We start from the raw sequence: 9948 nt of genomic DNA on the forward strand, positions 1-9948 counted from the left end.
CCTTTCACACTCACATTCCAGGGTGTCCGCGCATCCTTAAAAAGTCTTAAATTCATGTATCTAAAATTAAGGCCTTAAATGACTGTACGTACATGACTCAACGGTCTTAGATTTTTAGGGCAGGACTATTTTATGTTATAATTTTTTTTTCTTGAGAAAGAGATAGAAAGAGACACTTTTAGAAATAAGGGTTCCCAAAGGGTCCTTCTACAAGGGCTGAGGTTCTACCTGGAACCATTTGCTTATGAAAAACCCTTTCCCAAATAAAGGGTTTTTCAAGGGTTCTTGGTAACACTAATGGTTCCAGTAAGAACCATTTTGATCCAGAGAACCCTTTAAAACCATTTCCTGAATAAAGGGTTCTTGGTGGAACCTTTATAAAAAGGTTCTACCTGGACCCAACAAGGGTTCTCCTATGAGGACACACAGAAGAACCTTATATGGTTCTACTTAGCACTTTTATTTCTAAGAGTGTAGAGAGGTGCTGATATAAATTGTTATCTGCATGCCTGCTAGCTAGTCTGCGACTATGGGTAAGTGCAAATATATTGAGAGTTGGCTCTCAATATATTTGAAAGTATGCTCACGCCTGTAATACAGCAGGATCCCCCAACGTTCGCCTATATTTCTAGTGTTTTCTGTCTTAAATTCCATTCAAGGTGGCATTAAAAAGTTCTTCAATTTGACGCTGATACCTGCATTCACACCTATATGAAACATGGTGTGTAGAAACACAGGTATGCACTGGAGAACACGCAAGCTCCAAGATCCCAAGGTCTTCTGTTTATGAGGCACTGGGAACCATCTCAGTGGTTGCAAAAGTCAACCCTAAATATCAATATAGATATAATACGGAGACAAAATGATGCAACAATAGGTCGTTTGTCTTGTACTTCACTTGCTCCATAAATGCATTTTTGTAGCTCCACGTGTTTCTTTTTGTCTTAAGACCCTGACTAAAATAAGACATTTGTCCAAGAAAAGGACTATAATGTTTCCAGTTGTTTACCTGCCATTTAACACATTTGTGACACCACAGTGGCACAAATGCATGTGTGTGCCAATGTCGTGAATCGACTGTAAAAATGAAACGAAATACGAAAGAAAGCCAGAGAGACGTAACGGAGAGAGAAGAGGGATGAGCAGTGGTGGGCAAAGTAAAGGAGAAGAATGAGGCGAAAGTCAGTCATTTTTTATCTGACTGGAGAGAGAGAGAGGAGAGCGAAAGAAAGAAAGAAAGAAAGAGAGGTGGTTCCGAGCCGTCCCCCTGTGATAGTGGCATGCTCCTCTCGTGTCGCTACAAGAGAGAGAGTGAGATAGACAGAGAGAGAGATGTCTAATCTTAGAGGGTAAGGGAGCGTGGACTCCCCAGGGCTCGTTGTGCTCAGCACCTTGTTAACCAGACATTTCTCGTTCCATCTCTATTTCCATCTCTCTCTTTCCACCTTGCTTTGCCTGTCTATCTTTCTATCTATCTGTATATCTGTGTTTTTTTCTATTGAGATGCAGTTACAATTGTTCCATTTGTTCCATTTGTAAGCATTGGTGTGTGTGTGTGTGTGTGTGTGTGTGTGTGTGTGTGTGTGTGTGTGTGTGTGTTCAGTGTTGACAGAGCATTGTCGGGTTAAGGAAACTCCTGTCTCTGGTTAATGGGACATTAGCCAAGGTTAACACAGACTGGCAGCTAAAGTCCAAAATCGCACACACACACACACACACACACGCGTGCACACACACACATATACCCTAGCAGGTTGCTGCAAAAGAGCAGATCGAAATCTCTCCTCACTGAAGCTCTCGTTTCAGACTGAAATCTCACACCCAGAAGACAGAACGGTGTTGTGATTGGCCAGCCAACGAGAGCTTTCCCAATGGTCTTGTGATTGGCCAGGTACCTGGAAGTGATGTAATTAGCACATCAGCTCTCAGAAGCGCAGCTCCCCCCTCTGGAACGGTGGATGCACTGCTACTCATAATCAAAACTTTGTTTTAACAATGTTCAAAAATAGCTTCTTCACGACTCCCTGCCGCAGTTCCTTTTACAACTTTGGAGTTGGAGACAGAAGACACTGTCGCAAGTGAAACACAATGTACGTTCTTCTTCTTCTGCGGTTCAATGTACACAACCGGATGTGCCCCGGAGCAGGAGGATCTGCTGTTCAGGAGACGGGATCCTTACGTACGGATTCCGAGCTTTTGCAGACCGCTTGCAGAGCCCGAGAATACAATAAAACCCAGCGTTCTCAGCAGAGGCTGAACCGATTGTTTTGAAAATTTAGGACTTTATAAATGAGGACATTTCTCAGACACTAACCAAAAAAACAGCTTTATTTGGAACTTGCTGTCTATGGGAGCTTTTACACTCCGTCTAGCCTTGCAACATTTAAGATAGTGGTAGAAGCCAGAAGCCAGTGATTCTTGGTCTGAAAATGTGGCAGCCATGGCCAACTACAAAGGATTGCAGGGTTGCCAGTTCGAGCCCCCACCAGGTCAAAAGGGCTGGGGTACCCCTGATTGTCGTATTGTCTAGGAGCGACAACAACACCCAGTTAACCCAGTTAATATTCGCCCAATCTCTCTTGGAAAAGAGCAGATAAGGGAGTTTTTTTTTTCCTACACACCATTCCTGTCACTTTCTCCACTCATCATCAGGTTGGTGTGGAAACCTTGGTGTGAGTATGTTCAGATTTGACAATGCCACAGGGTGAGGTCAATGCTTTATTTGTGAAAAATGTCACCATGGGTAAGATAATTAACTGAAATAGTGAGGCAAAAACCCAGAACAGGAAATACAGAAGAGAACATGTCCACCAGAGAACGCTTCAGCAGTCCACCTAAAGTCAAGAACCCAAGCAAAATGAAATCTGGTTTCAAGCAAAAATATCCTTTTCCTCATTGATCATGTATGACTAAACAGTATTTGGAGACTAGACATACTAACCGGGGGCTCCAGCTGGTGGAAGTTCCTATTTACCGTGTGACTAAAAGCTACGTACGTCCTAATCAGGTGACGGATAATACAAGTTGACGCGTTTTGACTCCTTCAAATGAAATAATGTGTCCTCAGAGAACCTGACAGACACAGGATTCTGGAAGTTAATTCTTAAATGTCTTGATAAATGACAATCAGTGAGTCTGACTCATTAAAAACTTTGTGACGCCAGAGCTTCAGGCTAAGACGTCTGTGTGTGTGTGTGATTGTGTGTGTGTGTTTGTGGAGGGGGGGTGTGTGTGTGTGCGCGTGTGTGAGTGAGAGAGAGACTACAGGGTATTATGCTGCTTAGTGCTGAGCTTTGAGGTTCGTGGAAGCTGTAAAACAATGTGAGAAGCACTTTCTACTCATTCAGACACTGCTGTAATGAGAAAATACTCTTAATCCAGCGCTCACACACACACACACACACACACACACACTGAGACGTATTTCTGCTGCTGAGTGGTTTCTTGGTGAAAGCATATTGCGAGAGAAGCAGTTTAAGGAGTGGCAATTATAGTTTTGGACAACGTCATTGATTTAAACTCCTGATTAGAGGAAAGGTGACAGAGGTGGTACACACAATGGTGAGTGGAGGGGTGAGGTGAGGATGTCGGATATACACACACACACACACATGCTGTTTGTCATGGGAATGCCTTGGAATGGCAAGAGTCCCTCCATCTCCATGCCTATGTTCATCTCTCGCTTGCTCTCTCGCTCTCTCTCTCGACATACCTGACTGAGATATTGATGTCTTTCAAGCACTGCTATTCAAGCCTAAGTGGCTGTTTTTCTTTCAGAGTGGATGAGTGTTACACACACACACACACACACACACACACACACACACACACACACACACACACACACACACACACACACACACACACACACACACACATTCTTGTACAGCACAATTCATTCCCGAGCCCCTTACCTTAACCCTTCTGTTACCATCCTGTCGTCGTTGATGGGATTTGGCATGCGTACTTCTCATGACCGTAACTCCTTAGACCATTTGTGATATCTGGAAAATTCAAAAACTATGGACTGGCGACGTGTCCGGGGTACGACCCTGTCAGCTGAGATTGGCACCAGCACCCCATCCCACCCCTCTAGCGGAGGATAAAGTGGTAGAAGATGGATGGATGGATACTGGAAAGCATAGAAATAGAGCTCGTTTGTGACGTCTGCTTCTCACAGTAATTCCTAAACGGTTAAATAACTGCCAGGTATTTAAAGTGAAAGTTATCTTTGACGAAGCGGCAGAAGAACATTTTTTGACAATTCTACAGCCATAAAATCTAAATAAATACCTGAATATCATGATGGTCATAAGAGGGTTAACCATCACAGCTAATTGCCTAACTCTTATCATGGAGTCTTACATGGAGTTAGGTCTCAATTGTATATTGTGGACATCACACATGTTTAATACATGTGCGCTACACTGGCGCTCAAAGATGGAGAGATGAGGGTTGTTTGGCGGAGCTTGTCACACAGCTCACTGAGCATCCACTTTTGTTTTTCAGCACACACACAGTTAATGTCTTTGACAGTTTTCCACAAACTGGTGGTACGCAGCATGTCAGCATTTCACACACACGCTCTTAAAATGCAACTTATATAGAGTGGACTCACGTTTTCACCATTGCTGAAAGCATAATGCTTACGTTTCAGGCACAGCTCTCTTATAGAGAGTTGGGGTCTATTTTCTACTTGTTTACACGTTTTAGAGCAAAATACACAGTGAAAATGATCTGAAACCACTATTTCAAAATCTATTTTGCAACAATCCAGGCCAAAAACAAAGTTGTTTGTTAGTGTTCACTGATTTAATGCTGTGAGCCGTCAAATTAAAATGTTTCAAATGATGTTTAAATATGTCTAAAAACACTGGATTGCTGATTACACATAAACAGAACTTTTACTTTTTGAGGTAAATTGGCAAATGGTACATTAAGCTGTCTTTTCATCATGCTGTCGTTTAGCGTCCTGCTATTATTATATGACTAAAAAGCAAAATATCAGAGAATAGTGTTTGTTATATAAGTGATTTCATAAATAGCCCAAACTTCATCACTATCTTACTCGCGCGCCGTCTGGATTGTTTCCACTGGGAGCACCTTTCCAAAAATATTACCTCGCGCGCTCATATGGTACCAGAATGTTAACAGGGTTAGTTGTTTTATTCTTGAATTTTATTTCAGTCCCAGCGGTATTCGTATCTCTGCACAGCAGGGAAACACATGCATGTGTACACACACACACACACAGATCTACTCAGAGATGCTCTTCTCTCCTCTGCTGCGCTGCCTTTTGTGTTACCGTTTAGCATATCCTATTAATATTAGATGAGAATCATTTGTATCTGAGCGCACCATTGACCTTAGTCTGTGGAGGCATGTAGAGTACATGTGTACGTATATGTGTCTACACAATGAAGCCCATGCTCGCTGAACTTTTAATAGTGGATGTTACTGCATCAGTACAAAAGGCCATTTTACTCACCCCCCCAAGATAACGGCAAATGGGACTTGAGAAATTCATCGCAGAAATGTGACAGTCAACTTGAATGCTCTGCAGTGATTATATTTAACAAGGTAGACAGCCATGCTAATGTGTCTCATAAACTCTACAGGACAAACCCCCCACACTTGTTTTCTTTACTTTTTTTTTAATAAATGAAAACTCTATTTATGGGTTGTTATTGTTTTTGATTTGATTATTCCGCCCTCTGTTTGGTCTTTGTGAACAGAAACAATGCAAACTTATTTGTTTGCTGAATCCTTCACCTTGAAGTGGGCTCTGCCAAGCAAAACTATCAGACCTGACACAGGGAGTGTTTGTGTGTATACACCAGCAGCACAGGGGGCAAGGAGCTTGTTTGTGTTTTCAGTCATACTCCTGAAAAAATACATATCTTCATTTGAGCATGGAAATATCACTGGGCGACACAAGATTTAAACACGACAACACTGAAAAATACAGGGAGTCGTGTGGTGCTGATAGTCTTAAACGGTGTTGTGTGAACTCATCTGACAGCAGTTTGAATGAAGCAGACATTTAAAAGTAACACTCGACAGTTTTAAGAGATTAAAGCAGCCACGATGTTCAGACTTTGCTGAGCAATGCACAGTTCACAGCAAAATGGACAGCGAAAATAATCTTTATGTCATGAATGAAACACTTACCCTGGATTTCCACTGGACGTGTTACAGTCCGGCACGTCAGCTCAGCGGTCGCCGTTGCAAATCGCTTCCATTCTAATCAATGAGAGCATTTCCACTGGGCGAGCTGCGGAACGTCTCAGCAGCGTCCCAGAAGCGGCTCGCCGCGCCACAGCGATATCGATAGGTAGATGGAGCAGAACGCACCAGACAGGAAGTGCGACACAGACTCAAAGTAAAACATTTCCGCCCCCCTTTCAAAATAAAACACAATACGCAGGTCATATAGACTGTCACAACTTCACATCAACATTACGTCGTGACCGGTGCTCCCAGGTCAACAGTCAATTAATCAGAGCGTCTCAGAGAGTCATAATGTACGACGAGAGACTGATTGTTGAAGTGGAGAAACATAAAATCATTTATGACACCAGATCAACAGTTCTTCGACGTCGGAGAATGAAAAGAAGCTGTGTTGTTGTTGTTGTTGTTGTTGTTGTTGTTGTTGTTGTTGTTGTTGTTGTTGTTGTTGTTGTTCCTTTATACACACAGTCTATCGCGAACTCGCGTCCGTTCAAGATTATCGCGAGATCTTCCGCGAATACCGCTGGCTCCCAAGGCACCGCGCCGCTGCTGTAACAGGCAGAGGTCGAAGCAGAACCGGCTGTAACGCGTTCCAGTGGAAATCCGGGGTTACTGTGCCCTATATTCAAAGTAAAAACACTCAAGCATTCTGGCTCCCTGATTCAATTCAGTTCCGGTGAAGTGTGATGCTTCACACTGAAGAGTTCTGGCCTTTCTTTGAGTACGGCGGTATTTTTTATACGCATTTTATTTACAGTGATTTCAAAAGTAAACCCCATGTGAACAAAAACAGGGCAGCAAAATCCACAGCTAACAACACTCCCTGTGTGGAAAAACACTGCACTCATGCATCCAGGCTCCACAACAACAGTGATAACAGTAAAGACGCTGTAAAATGAAATGTTCTATTAATGGTGGCAAGTAATAAATGTATACTTGATATTATAGATATAATATTGCTCAATGAAATTATTTTTTAATCAGCCCGGGTCCTCAGAAATGTACGGTTACACACTTTCGTTTATACCACTTTAATTTGGAGCCTGATGAAGTTTGTGATATCTGCAGTGTTAAGAGATTTATTTCAGCCCAGTTAACTGCTGTGTGTGTGTTTGTGTGTGTGTGTGTTTCCAGGCAAAGCTGGTGTCTACAGGCTGAAGTCAGAATGTAATTGAGTAACTCTAGTTCCAATGCATCTCCATTAACTCTCTCGATCAGTGTGAGCTCACTCTGAGCCTCTAATCCATGGCGCGTTGCTAACTCACAAGAGCTGCTGCTCTCTGGCAGGGAGACTCTCACATTCAGTGTTCAGCTGTGAGATTTTTTTTAAATATGTTTGTTTATTTTAATCAGCAATATAACATCAATACGAAGCTCATTAACTGTTCATTTTATTACCACTGCGTTGTTACAAGATGGTAAACAGCAGGGATAATACCAGCTAATTGAATTAACCAGCACGCCGGTCACTGAGGGACAGCAGTAAGGAAAATGTGCATATATTTTTGTGCTCGAGTATCGAAATCGCAACACAGTGCAATTTTTGTTAAAGCCAAAATGTGTGTCAAAATATCATTCTTGATTCATTATTGTCTTGATGTATACACATCTTATTCTACAGACTGAAGACAACGTCTTTGTCTCTCACGGATCTGCACAAATATCACACAGTAATCATCATGTTTTTTTGAATGAAAATGAGAATAATGATGTAAAAATGGCCATTCCCTCTGATATAGGGAATCATATATATTGCAATTTCTGTCCAAATAATCCCAAATTAGATTTATTCAAAATACTTCAGCCCTATTTAATGTCACATAGCCAGAGTTTTTGACTTGTTGAAACTGAAATACTTTTGGTCCTGTCATCATGTGCCAATTCAGCATTTTAGTAATATGTTGAAGATCCATCCGTTCATATAAAAGCTCTGTCTGGCTTTTTTTTGTTTGTTTTGTTTAAAAGAATATACAAAATACTCATTTTAAATCAATATAAGGATGAAGAACAGCAGTATAATCCATGATGGTAATGCCAATGGTCATGTTTAAAGCCAGATGTATCACTGTGTTGTACTGAGAACATTAAGAACATTGTATAAAATACTATAAATATGTAATATTTGGTGATAGGATATAGTCCAACAATAGAGTTGTGTGTGATAGGAAATAGGGTACGTACGCGCATACAAGTTCTACTGTATATAAATTGAATTCTCAAAAGTTCTGTATTTTTCTACAAATTGACTGGATTGCATTTGAAATACTTTAGACTGACAGATTTACTTGAGGACTTTGTGTTAGGTGGAGCTCCATATGGGATAAGGGCAGGCCTCTTTCTGTAGCTCACGTTCATACAGGACTTTGCCGTGTGTCTGTGTGTGTGCGCCTTCAGCGTGTCCTCTATGCCCCTGCATTGTTCCCCATATTGTCTTTCTTCACAAAAAGTCATAGGCTGACAAGGTGCTGTGCGCTGTAAAAATTATGCCTTGTTTATACATATTTATTTCCCCTTGACAGTTTAATTATTTCTGGCCCCATTGGAGGAAACAACATAAAAAACTCCCCATGTTCATACAGATTATAATTAGGAATGCTGGGAAATTAAAACAGAGTTGTTTCGAAATGCTGTCATTTTTCCAGTGCCTCGTCTTGGAATTATGTCTCAATCAGCACAAGCAGAAATAATTACTTGTATACCTTCTAACTGCCAAACATTTACCAAATGGCAAAGCAATTTACAGCCATCATGGCCCGAGAAGCAATCATTGGGCCAACTATAAATTCACACGCCGACGCTTTGGAGAGCAACATCGGAAGGAAGGGTTATTGTGGGGAATTAGAGAGAAAAGGTGGAGGTCTGTCTTTCTACTTCCTGTCAGTTGCTTTGTGTCCCTTGTTGTCTCTTCCCACTTTCTCGTTCCTCCCATTTGAACCCTTCTGTCCTCACTCTCTCTCACCATTTTAACACACTAATGTCTCCATCGTTCAGGTTATTTTACAATGAAACCATAGTACCAAGAAACACAGAGTTGGATAGACACACACACACACACACACACTTCTGAAATGGAAGCAGCATGGCGATTAAGTGATTATTTCCACACACACCATTAAACACACTCATTGCAGGGCACAGACATAGACAAAAGCACAGATAAAAACATCAACACAGACACTTTAACATCGGCACACACAGGCTGCGAAGTAATTACTCACACACGTCATTAGACACAGACACCGCTGAAGTAGAGTGTGTTTATGTTCTGTGTATCTTGCAGCGGGGACTAATGTGGCCCTCTTTGCTCCGTGGAAGCAATAATATCACCCATCTTGTAAAACAAATGAACTCATGTTCGCCGTCTCGCAGCATATGGAGGGGAATAAGGAGCGCCAGGCAAACGGCTAAGTTACACATTTGCTTTAAGTTTGATTGGAGCTGTTCACACAGACGTAGACACAGACAATGTCTTCTAATTTAGAGAAATGTGGTCATATATTATAAGGAATATTTATTGTCTGAGATCAAGCATCTACACCTCTTTGTTAACTGATATCTTTGGATTATAAGACATCTCAAGCTCCATTTTCACTGCTATCCACTTCATGTATGGCCCTTTTCCATTGTACAGTTCTAGCACTACTTGGCTCTCGTCCACTCAGCTCTTCTCGCTTTGGTATCAGTTTTCCATTACTATAGTGCCTCCTCAATGTGGGG

Source organism: Microchirus variegatus (genome assembly GCF_963457635.1).
Source record: "Microchirus variegatus genome assembly, chromosome: 14".
NCBI classification, from domain to species: Eukaryota; Metazoa; Chordata; class Actinopteri; order Pleuronectiformes; family Soleidae; genus Microchirus; species Microchirus variegatus.